Source organism: Panthera uncia, chromosome E3, assembly GCF_023721935.1.
Source record: "Panthera uncia isolate 11264 chromosome E3, Puncia_PCG_1.0, whole genome shotgun sequence".
Lineage (NCBI taxonomy): Eukaryota > Metazoa > Chordata > Mammalia > Carnivora > Felidae > Panthera > Panthera uncia.
The window spans coordinates 32,339,781-32,351,832 of record NC_064815.1 but is presented as its reverse complement, the minus strand read 5'-3'; positions in this window follow the sequence as shown (position 1 = coordinate 32,351,832).

Below are 12,052 nucleotides of genomic sequence, written 5' to 3'. Positions count from 1 at the left end.
GTCCTTCTGTCCATTGTTCCTAGCCACAGCGGAGGGGAGGGGCTGAGGGAGGGGGGGAGGGAGGAGCAGGGGTGGGGAGGGGAGCGCCGGACCTGTTCACAAGCGTCTTCCCAGCCTCCACCTCTCCTTACCTCCCCAGGCCCTTCCCAGGCGGAAAATTCAATTAGTTTCGAGCAACTGCTTTGCTGAAGAGCCAGAGAGAGGGGTGATGAGGGGACGGGACGGGGGTCCGCCTGGCGGCTGGGGTGCGCGCTGGGGGGAGGGGAGGCCAACAGCCCGCTTGTCTCTGCGGGTTTCTGCCGAGTCCCTGTGCCTGTGTGACTTAGTGTGTGATTTGGGGTCCCAGGGTCCTTGCGTGCCCGCGTCTGCCCCCTGCACACAGACGGCCCTCATAGCCCTCAGCACCCCCACGTGCACACTGGCATTCGCCGTAACTGCCAGCCAGGCCCTGGGCTCTGGCGAGTGGATGCCCGGTTGTGGGACGGGGGTGCACACGGGGCGGGGCGGGGGGGGTGGCAACCTCCTTGCAAATTGCACACACAGGGTGTGCTGTGGCGCTTAGCTTCCCGGACTGGGTGCCACCCCCTTGGTTCCACACTGGCTCCTTGTCTGGTCCCCATACACTCTAGCCTTCTGGCCACAGGGCCTTTGCCCATACCATCCCCCCAGGCCTGCAAGCTTCCCCTCAAAGAACCTCATCCCAGCGTGCGTCTGCCCTTGTTTTTCATTCTCCTTTCATCCCTGGGCTTCGAGGCATGCAGCCAAAAGTCTCCCGCTGTGAGGAAATGGGGTAGCCCTGTCTGGACCAGTCTCTGTCCCTGTGCCCGGAGTGGTGCTCAATAAGTAGATATTGGTCGAGTGAATGAAGTGCCAGGCCCACACAGAAGTTTAGAAAACGGGTCCTGCGGTAGACACACACTTCTTTTCCTAGCAGACTCCTATGCACCCTGCCGTGGCCCGGCTTCCGGCACCCCCTCGTCCAGAGTGCTCTGAGGATCATTGGGAACAAAGGCCCTGAGCCTGGGGTATCTGTGCTTTCTTCTGGGACCCAATGTGCCCTGTCTCCGGCCCGTGGTCTGCCATCATCCCCCCCAGTTAGCCTGACCCGGTGAGTGCAAGACCCCTCCTTCCTGCTGTCATCACTCAGGACCCGCTCAGGGCCCGTGGGAGAAGATCCGATCATCTGCCTCTTTGTGGAGGGCTCCCATGGCCCATGCCACCCAGGGTGCAGGCTGGGGCAGGGGTGCCCATCTGACCCAGTCCTTTGTCCTGGCACCCCGGCTCCACACTGCCCAGCTGGCCTTCCCCCACCTCCCCGGGGTCTCCCTCTCACTTCACTCCCCAATTCCAGGGGCTCTCTGAGGTCATGAGGAGTTGAGGGGCACCCCCCTGAGCCCACACACAGTGGGCACCCGGGACACAGACCCACAGGGCGGCCGGGTTGGGGGGGAAAGGAGGCCGCTGCCTGAGTGTGTTTCTTTATCCAAGTCCCCAGACGCCAGCAGGGACGGCCCCTGCTTTCCTGAGGGGCCCCTCCCAGCAGGTAGAGGGTGGGGAGGGGGCTCCCAGGGCCCGCTAGGGAAGGAAGGAGGTTTGAGAAGGCCAGATGCGGGGAGGGGCCCCTGTGCAGAGGAATGTGGGCCAGCCCCTCCTCCTTCCCCAGGAGGGACAGAGGCAGATGGCAGCTGGGGGGTTGAGGACAAGGGGGAGGCCCAGCCGGCCCAGCCTGAGGCTCCGAAGGGCGCCTGTGGCCCCTCCTCGGTAGCCGTGGGGGCACATCCTTCTCAAGTTCCTGGCCCCCCAGCCCGCACCAGCTGTGTGCAGCTGGGGCCTCACCCTGAGGAAACCCAACACTGGCAGAGGGGGTGGGGGTGGGGGCCAGGGCGCCAGCCTGCTCCCCGACCACTGTGCGTGGGCTCCCCCCACCGCCACTTGTGGCCTGCCGGGCGGCTCATCAGTAAGGAGGCTGGAGTGTGAGCACCGCGCCTGGGGCCTGGCGGGTGACATCATCCCGGAGAAGGCTGGAGGACGCGGTGTCAAGGGGTGGGTGCCCGTGAGGGGCCGGTTTTCCCTGGGTCACCCTCCACTGGCCAGGCTCTGGCAGCTCCCTTCTCCCGTGGGAGCCTCCCGCTCCTCCCAGAAGGGACAGGGCTGAGCCCAGGGACCTGTGCTCAGGACGAGGGACTGAGCTTTGGAGATGCAGCCACGTGGCCGATGCCTTGCGGAGCAGGCCGGATGCCCACCTCGGGGTCCGCCTTCCCCCCAGCGTCCCCCCCCCCCCCGAGGCCCTCCACGCCCTCCAGTGCCCAGGCCGCCGGCTGCCTCCACCCCCTGGGTTCTGCCCGGAGCCCAGAGGGTAGAGCCATGCGGGGAGGGGGCTTCCAGATGGCTGGAATCCCGCGTCAACAGGGCTTAGACACCTGCCCAGCCTCTTCCCGCCCTCCCCTCTGCCTGCCCAGGCGCTTCTGCACATCTCAGCTTTCCAGGGGCCTTGCTTCCCTGGCCAGAGTCTGAGCCTCCTGCTCTGGGGTGGGGAGGGGCGCCGTGTCCTCACCCCGTCCCTGGCAGGCGTTCCCCACCCCCAAGCACACACAGGCCCCAAAGGCCAGGCCCCTTGCTGGCCCTGCGTCCAGCCGAGGGCTAACCTGACGGATGACCGTGGCATATCTTCTGGGCACATCTTCTAGGCCGGAGCACTGTGGAAGGAGCCGGGCAGGCACGGCACCCCAGGGGGAGGGCCAGGGAGATCGGAGGCGAGGCCTCGGCGTGGCCCCGGGCCCCGCCTCAGGTGGTCACGCAGCCAGGGGACAGGTCACTTCTGGGGCTCGGAGTGGAAGGCCCAGGCAGAGCCGGCAGGAGGGGTCAGCACGGCAGTGGGGGTGGCCCCCGGCGCTAGGCCCAGGCTCCCGTCCCCCACCATGCGGGACAGAGGCGGCCACTCTGGCCCACCGCCCCACGCTGTGGCCCTCGAGCCTGGCTTGGACCAGCACGGCCACGTGGACCCTGTGGCCTCGAGCACCTACAGCTCTCCCCTCGACCCCGGGGCCCCAATATCTCCCCGTCCAGTGGGTGTCTGGCTGGGCAACTCTCAGCCCCTCTCAGGCAGTGGGGGAATGCAGGGAGGAAGGTGGGGGCTCATTCCTGTCCCGGTGGCACCTGCCCGCCCGCCTGCCCGCCGGTCCCGCCCGCCCATTGGGCCCCTCCTCCTCCGCTGCGTCTTTTCAGGGTCCGACAGGCCTTTTCAGGGCTGACGGATGGCAGGTCTGGATTTCCATGTCAATGGGCCGGGCGCTGCCTGGTAAGCTGGTTAACAAGCCCCCAGCCCCACTGGGGAGGCTGTGCCGGTGTTAACACAGGCCCCTTTCTCCCAAGGCTCCGCGGCCTCGCGGTTGCCATGGCGCCCTGCGTGGCCTTTCGGGCCACGGCTAATCCTTTCTCTGGCGCTGTCATCCTGGCTGTCCCACCCCCAGGCTGGTCGCCGGTACTCAGCCTTGCCCAACAAGGCTGGTTTCTCCACCGGGGTCAGGGGAGGCCGTAAATCCAGCCCCCTGCCCCGGCCCTTTGTCCCTGGCATTGTCCCCAAGTCCCCAGCCCCCCCCCCCCTCCGGGGACTCCGGTGGCGGGAAGGGAGCCTCTGCCAAGTGGTCAGCTCCTGTCCTCTGGAGGAGGGGGTCCTGTCCTCGGCTTGTCTGTCCACCCTCGAACCCGAGGTCCTCGGCCCCCTTCTTTCCCTGCTCCTTGACCTCCGGCCTTGGCCTCTGAGCCATTCCAGGGATGTGCCTGTTCCTGCCTCAGTGCCTTTGCTCTAGCTGTTTGCGCTCTTGTCTGGAACGTTCTTCCCCAGACATCACCCCAGCTGACTCCCTTCAAATCTCCACTAGAACGTCACCTTCCCCATGAGGCCACAGGCCCCACATGTCCCACTCCTGTCCCGGCTCTGTTCCCCGTAGCCTAGTGCCTTCTAGCCCACCTCCGCGCAGGCGGCCGGCTCTTCCGGGGGTGCCTCCGGCCTGGAGCAGGCGGTGGGCACTCTGCTTGAGAGGAGGGCAGCCCTCAGCTCAGAGCAGGGGCAGCTGAGCCCCAAGGACACACGGCATCGAGAGGTGGAGGAGGCCCCAAGTCTGGGCTGGTCTGACTTCACGCTCGAGGTTTTCACGGAGCCCGGAATCCCACCACAGAGACCGCCTTTCCTCTGTCCTCGGGAGCCAGGATGTCAGTGTTCAGGAATCCCAGGATTCAGTTAGCCCGGCCTCCAGTCCCAGGTGTGGCTCCTGCCCACTTGCATACATCCAGCTATGGGGAGCTCACCACCTGGGGGGTGCCGAGTGGGAGGAAGAACCCAGTCCTGGGCTCCGGCTCAGACGGCAGGGAAGCTTGGCTCGAACGGACCTTGTCTGGGGCTCCTGGCCTTGGGGCGAGCATGCCTTGAAACGGGCACGTGGGGGGGCCTGGCCTGTCTCTCCTCCCCGTTCGTGCAGAGATGCCGGTGTTTCCTTGCTCTTCGGGGTCGTGAATCCCATGAGGCAGGAAGGCCGGGCACCGTCTCCATTTTACAGCTGAGAAAACTCTTAGGAGCACGGGCTGGAGCCCCCTAGGGGGAGGCAGGGCCTCACTTCTGACCCTGAGACCTCCCCCAGGTCGTCCGGCAAAGCGGCCTCTCACCGAGGGACCGACAGCTTCCTGAGCCTCAGTGCACCCACTGGGGTGGACACGGAGGGTGTCTGCGGGCCGGTGACCCAGCCCTGGCCTGCCTGCTCCCACCACCGGGCTCTCGGCCCCCGAGGGCCGTGGGGGCTGCCTGGGGGCTGGCCACCCAGCTTCCGGCCCCATGCGGGCCCCCGGCAGCCCCGAAGGTGGGAGCCGCCCCGAGCAGGCCTGAGCCATGCCGGAGGTGAGGGTGCCGGCCGGGCAAGGCCCCCGTAAAGGCAGGCCAAAGCTCCGAGGGTATGCAGATCACGAGGGCTGCAGGGGGAGAGGCCGGCCGGGGAGGGGGGTGCTGACAGCCTCCAGGCGGGGGGGGGGGGGCGGGGGGGGGGGGGGGGGGGAGAACCCGTCAGCCTCGGTGTCCTCATCTGTCACAGGGACTGAGGAGGGGAGCCCTGCCTCACAGGGCTGCGGGGGCCCCACAGCGCAGGGAGGGATGTTGGGGGCCCTGGACAAGGAGGGGAAGAGGCGGGGGGTGGGGGGAGGACCTCTCCGCCATGCGCGTGGGCGAGAGCGGGATTCCAGAGCTCCCTGGGGAGGCCCGGGAAGCTCCAACCTTGCAGCTGCCATTGGTCAGGGACCGTGGCCGCCCCCACCCTGCGCATGCTGCCCCCACTCCTCCCGGGGGCCCTCCGCGGACACGTCGTGAGGGTCGGGCACCTCTTGCCATACGGGAGGCATCACGGCCCAGAGGGGACAAGAGACTTGCTCACCGCCATGTGGCGAGAACCCGCGACCGCGGGAATGAATGAGGGCCGGGGGGGGGGGGCGCGGGGGGGCGCCGTGTGAGCGGCCTGTGGCTCGGGCCGCCTCCTCTGAGCAGGACGGCACCGACGGAGGGCAAGGCCCGGGCGGGGGCAGGCCTTGCCGCTGACCCGGCCGCCGCGCTGGGGGACAGAGGCCGGCTGCAGCGCCCCCCCACGCTCAAGTCCGGGCTCGGTGGAGGCTGGCACGGGCCCCTCGGGGGGCACGCGGGTCTGCAGCTGTGTGGGCGCCCAGGCCCCGAGCGGTGCCGGTCGGCGCGAGTCAGGGCAGGCCTGCCCACCCGGGAGCAGACTCAGCTCCGCGCCTGCAGGAGCCGGAGGCCCCCCGCCCGCCACCCTGCCTTCCTGTGTCTCCTGACCCCCAGCCTCGACCCCCACCCCGGCAGCTCCTTGGCACCCAATGGATCTGGGGAGCCTTCGTTCTGAGGTCTTGCCCTCTCTGGCCTCAGTTTCCCAAGCGGCATCCTGCAGGTCCGGGCAACCCCCTCAGGGCGTGGCTCGCGGGCCCGGAGAGACACCCTATCAGGAGTGCGGGCGTGGTGGTCTCGCGAGAGAATCAGGGTCGGGGAGCCACGTCTCCGGAATGAGGCGGATCTGGGCTCAAGCTTCGGCTCATGGTCCGAAAACATTTCCTGAACGTAAGTCCCTGCCTAGGCCCAGCAGTCCGGTGCTGAACCAGACAAGGTCGGGGCGCCGAGGTGCACGGTGCAGCAGGAAGGGGCGGCGGTGACGGTAACCGTGGCAACAGCAGCCACCTGTTCCCGCAGTCCCGCTCTGCTCCAGGACGTGTGCGGCAGCTCCTGTGGTGCTCACGACACCTGCTGAGCGGCCCTTCTTCTTCTTCTTCTTCTTTTTTGAAGTGTATTTATTTTTGAGAGACAGCATGGCCACGAGTGGGAGAGGGAGACAGAGGATCCCAAGCAGGTGCCACACTGTCATGGAGGGAGTCCACTGTGGACTGAAACCCACACGCCGTGAGATCGTGACCCGAGCCGAAATCGAGAATCGGCTGCTGAACCGACTGAGCCACCCGGGAACCCCAGAGCGGGCCTTCTAATTATTCCGTTTCACAGTTGAACAAACTGAGGCACAGACAGGTCATGTGACTCACGTGAGGTCAGCCAGCTAATAATCAGCAGAGCCGAGCGTTAAACCCCTTGTGGCTGGCTCCAATAGACAGATAAAGAAGCTAAGTCACCTTGAGCAGAGCACGTAGCCCCTCCCAGCCTCAGTTTCCCCAACTACCTGGCCTGAGGCAAACCGAGGGCAGGTCTGACACAGCTGGCAGTGGGATGCGGCGGGCAGAGCATCCGAGCGTGCGCTGTGGGGCCGCCACTGCGTCCAGCCTCGCTTTTCGTTCCTGCAAAGCGGGGTCTCGATCCCGACCCCCCGCGAAAAACCCGGCAGCTGAGGGGGGCAGGCCCTTCACTGGGGGAGTGTTTCCAGCACTCATCTGGTCAGCTGCAGTCTACCCGCTCGCCTGAGCCAGCGGACTCCAGGCGGGCCCCGCACCCTTTAACCAGAGCAGGATATGAGCTGCGGAGCTGGCCTGGGGGGCGGGCCCGGGGGTCCTGGGAAGGGGCTGAGGGGAGGTCACCGCGGACACACCCAGGCGGCCCAGCCCCCCGAGCGATGCACGCGATGGCGTCAGAGTCGGCCGGGCCCGGCCACAGCCAGACAGCCAACCCCACCTGCCCGCCGTCCTCGCCGGTGGCCCCTGGGGAGCGACCCTCCCTCCGGCTCCACAGCGGCGAGGACGGGAGGAGGCAGAGGAACCGGCTGTGCGGGACACCTGAGCCCGATGACCAGGCCTCCCAGGGGGCGGCCACCCTGGGGGCTGGGAGGCAGAGACGTGGCCCGTTCCCACCGCCTACCCCCCTGAGGGCCCGGGAGGAAGCAGGTCAGCAGGTGGTTGGCCAGCTGGGGCCTGGGTCTGCCCCAGCCCGCTTTTGCTGGGCAGGGGAGACCAGGCCAGGCGCCTTCTGGCCTCAGTTTCTGAATCTGTGACCAGGGATGCTGCCCCTCCCCCCGGGGGCCCCTGGGAGTAGGGTGGATGTGCGGGACCGTCACTCCACTTCACACACAGGCAGCTGAGACCCGGGGCAGGGCTCACCGGAGGCAGCCGTGCTCCCAGCTCCGCTGCTGTGGGGCCGGTGCTCTGGGTCTGCCAGCCCCCCTCCCCGGCTGAGGTCACAGCCACGCTTCCATATAGCATAAAAGATGCGTTGGGGGGCGCCTGGGCGGCTCAGTCGATCGAGCGTCCGACTTCGGCTCAGGTCATGATCTCGCGGTTCGTGGGTTCGAGCCCCGCGTCGGGCTCTGTGCTGACAGCTCGCAGCCTGGAGCCCGCTTGGGATTCTGTGTCTCCCCCTCTATCTGCCCCTTCCCTGCTCACACTCTGTGTCTGTCTCTTAATAATAAATAAACGTTTTAAAAAAAAAAGATGCGTTGGAAGGTGAGTTGAGCCTGTGTCTTGGCACAGGTGATTGCCAGGTGGAAAGCGCCTTCCGGTCCTTGGGGCAATCGCAGGGGGGCAAGTACTGGGCCTTGCTGGCCCAGGGCCTGGTGGCCACCTGCCCGATGCTCATGCCCAGACCTGAGGGCTGAGACAGAAATGCGCTACTCGTGAGAAGGCCCAGCAGAGCCCTGGGTGTTGAGGGGTTCCTCGACCCCCATCCTTGTGCCGGGCACGTGGCCAGGGGCACGGAGACAGGCCGCCTGGCTGTCTGTGCGTCCCGTGTGGAGGTGGGGACCGCAGGCTGCACTCTGGTGGGCAGGCCCCGTGGCGCCCACTCTCAAAGCGGCCCCCCCGCCCCCACCATCAACAGGCTCTCTGCCCCTGCTCACTCACACGTGTCAGGCGTGCCCCCCACGGCCCGAGGCTGCTCCCATCGAGGCAGAGGTGCCGGCCTGGCAGTGAGGGAAGGTGCAGCCTCCTAGACCCCTGGCATCACTGGGGTGAATGGTGCCCCCCCCCAAAAAGGTTCAAGTCCTACCCCCCAGAAGGTGCTAAGGGGCCTTAATTGGAGAAAGGGTCTTTGCAGGTGTAATTAAGTGAAGGGTCCTGACGTGGGTCGTCCTGGGTTTAGGGTGGGCCCTAAATCCAATGGCGGGTGCCCTTCTAAGGAGAGAGGAGGACACAGAGGCACCGAGGGAAGGCAGCCTCGGGAAGGTGAAGGTGGAGGTCAGCGCGGTGCAGCCGCGAGCCGGGGACGGCCTGTGGCAGCCGGCAACCGCCAGAAGCTGGGAGAGGGGCCTGGGGCAGGCTCGGGGGCTCCGGCGGGGACACCCTGCCCGCACCTGCATTCGGACTTCGGGCCCCCAGAAGTGGAAGACGGTAAGTGTCTGTTTTCAGGCAAGTGTGCGGTAATTTGTGACAGCACCCCAGGACACCAATGTGAGCGCGGGGAGGGGGGTCTGAAAAGGCTCATCTCCCAAACCTGGGTGGGTGGGAGAGGAGCAGGGGGCCTGGGACAGGGGCCCAGTCGGGGGACCGCGTGTGCAAGTCCCCCCCCCCCCCAGCAACCTGCACGGATGTGAGTCCCACAGACCCCTGCCGGACTCGGGTCCACAGCCCATTGGTCCAGGTGGAGACCAGCTTCCTGGCCCCACAGGACTGGCCTGGAGCACCTCCTGCAGCCCAGTCACAGACGCCTCCCGTGGCCACCTTCCCAGCCCCCGATCCCTCCCACGCCACTTTCCTGCAGACCGGTCCCCTTGATAGGGAACCTTCTTCCTTCTCCTCTCTCTGCAAGTTTCAGCTCCTCCAGGAAAGATAGCCCACAGTGGCCGGCCCAGCCCTCAGCCATCCACCCCAGGCAGGCCCTGCCTAATGTGACTTCCCTCTGAGATCTGATCCAACCCCATGTAGCTCTGGCCCATGGGACGAGCCGCAGACGAATGTCCCATGAGGGACGAGCTAGTGGGCAGGGAGCCTCCGTCGACCCCAGTGCCTTTGCACCTGCTGTTTCCTTTGGCTGTCAGCCCACATGTTGCCTCCTCCATCCCCTCCTTGACTGTCGGGCCCAGGCATTGTTCTGTTGTCAGTTCAGTTTCCACCCCCTTCCTTTATTTTACCGTGCTGATCCTGATGGGAGCTACGTGTGTTTGCTTTCCCTCTCTGCTGGTCCCCAGAATACCAGGAGCTCAGAGGGTAAGCCTGGGCCTGTCTTGCTCCCGTTCTGTCTCTAACGTAGGGCCGGGAGTGTCCATACGCTGCCAGCTACGTGAACGGGAGGGTTTGGTGGCCGCCAAGAGCGACTCTGAAGCCAGGGTGACCTGGGGACTCCCCAGCGTGAGCCCTCCAGCTGTCTACCCAATACCCGCCTCTTACAACCTCAGTGTGGGCTGCTCCCGGGCCGCTAACCTCTCTCTTTGTATCTGAAGGGGTCGCCAGGCCTGGCCCAACCTGGAGGATGCACCGGCCTCAATTCCCCTCCACGCCCAGAGTCGCTGCCCAGACAGAAGGATGTTCCGGAGTCAGTGGTCCGGGAAGGGTTTGTGGCTGCCGCGGTCACAAGGGCCCTGAATGAGGAGGGGGCTTCCCCAGCGTCCCGCCACACGTCTCCAGGGCCAGCTGTGTGCCCCGAAGCACACCCGGCCCTCTCGGGAGCCCCAGTCACTCCGTAGGGCAGTGGGGAGAACGCAGGGAGTACGTCTCTCGGGGAATTGGCGGGTCAGCCCGGGGGTGTCGGATCACACCACCAAGGGAGCCTCGTCTCAGCACCCCTGGGTGCCTCGCTCAGGCCCAGCTAGGGCAGCGGCAGAGGTCAGGGAAGGCCCTGGGGGAACAGCCGGGGGAGGGTCGGGAGGGACGCTGGGGGAAGCTGACTCAGCCTCCACAGACCCCGCTTCTCCGGCAGCGCCTTCCTGGTGGGGCCAACCTTCCGTCCGAAGTTGCCGCCGCCGGCCAGCCGGACAGGAAGCTCGTGGCGGGGCCGCACCCTGGCCCCCTGGCCCCCGCCCGGCGCTCCGGCCTGGCCTCGGCCTCCCACCTTGGCCCGGCTGCCTCCCTGGGGAACGAGGCTGAGGCCAGCCCCGCTGCCCCCCCCCCCCCCCCCCCCCCCCGCCGGGGCGCCCCCCCGTGGGGCCCCGCCCCCCCCGGGGGGGGGGGGGGGGGGCCCCCCCCCCGCCCCCCCCCCCCCCCCCCCGAGTCTGCAGCTGTGCCGGACGGAAGGAGCCTGCTCGGGCCGCGGGCGCCTGCTCTGGGCGTGTGTGCACGCGGTCACACGCGTCCTCTGCTCGCACGTGCAGCACCTCACCCCCACACGCGGGCTCACCTGCACGTGTGGAGATGTGCACACGTCCGCACGCGCGAGGACTTGTGTCTGGGGCACCGAGAGAGAGCGCAGAGCCGGGCACGACGGCCCCGCCAAGCAGGTGCTCGGGGCCGCAGCCGGGGAAGGTGAGGGTGATGGAGAGGGGGCGCGCTCAGGCCCCGGGGTGCGGGCCTCCCAGCCTCCCACAGTCCTCCTCACTCCTGCACTGGCGTCTCCAGGGAGGGAACGCGAGAGCTTACAGCCAGCACCTGGACTTGGTGGCCCCCCACTTCAGATCACATCAGCAGGGACCGGCCTGTGGCTTTGTCAGCGGAGGACAGCCTTGCAATCCGAGCTGGGGGGGCGCCGGGGGAGGACTTTGCCGAAGGGAGCAGAAGAGGCTGAAGAGAGCCTCAAGAGGGGTGGGGAGGGGCCCGGGGCATGTGCCCGTGTGCAGATGGTGCACTGACCAAGGATAGACGCCTGAAATTCGGCCCACGCTCTGCTCACCGGACTCCAAAAAAGGAGCACCTTCCCTCAGGCGGCGCACGGGGGTCCGGCAGGGTTCAGAGGACCCAGCGTGGACACGTCGCAGGCTGCCCGGCCGGAGTCCAGGCTTCCCCGAGACCCCAGGTGGACAGCTAGCTGCGCGTGCTCCTTCCCGCGGGATGCCCGGTCGGCCCCCAGGCCCGAGGTGCGTCCCTGTCTGGCCCAGAACGCCTCGGTTCCCACGCCATCACAATGGCCACACAACGGGGCCCCCAGGGACGGAACTTAATCTCGGGCTATTGAAGACCTGCAAGCCATGGCCCCTGTCCCCAGCCCGCAGACGCCGCGCCCGGGACATCTGATCCACCGCCACCCTCTCCTCAAAGGGGGACACTGTCTCCCCAGGGCCCCCCGCCCCCCCGGCATGGACAGGAGGGAAACTGGGTCACCGGGATAGAGTGACAGCAGTGGCCGGCCGGGATGGGACTGGAGGATGCTCCTGGCCCGCAGACCTGCCCCAGGGCACCCAGCCCTGGGGGGGAGGGGGGGGCGGGACCGGCCTGAGAGCCGCACCCGCGAGGGCCTGGAGTTTGGGCCGAGAGCTGAGGCGACAAACTGCCTGCCTAAGACCTGCTCGTTGTGTAGGGACAGAGCTGAGACTGGGGACCCTCCCTTCCCCCACCCAGAGAGGGGCCCATAGGCCACCCTGCACCCCCCTCCACCCCCGGAGCAGGCCAGCCGGCCACCCGCTCCTCCACCCGAGAACGCCCGGCTGCCGCTTGGTTTCCTGGCCCTCGAAGAGCTTTCTGGAGCAGCCAGGAAGAGTCAGGCCTGGCC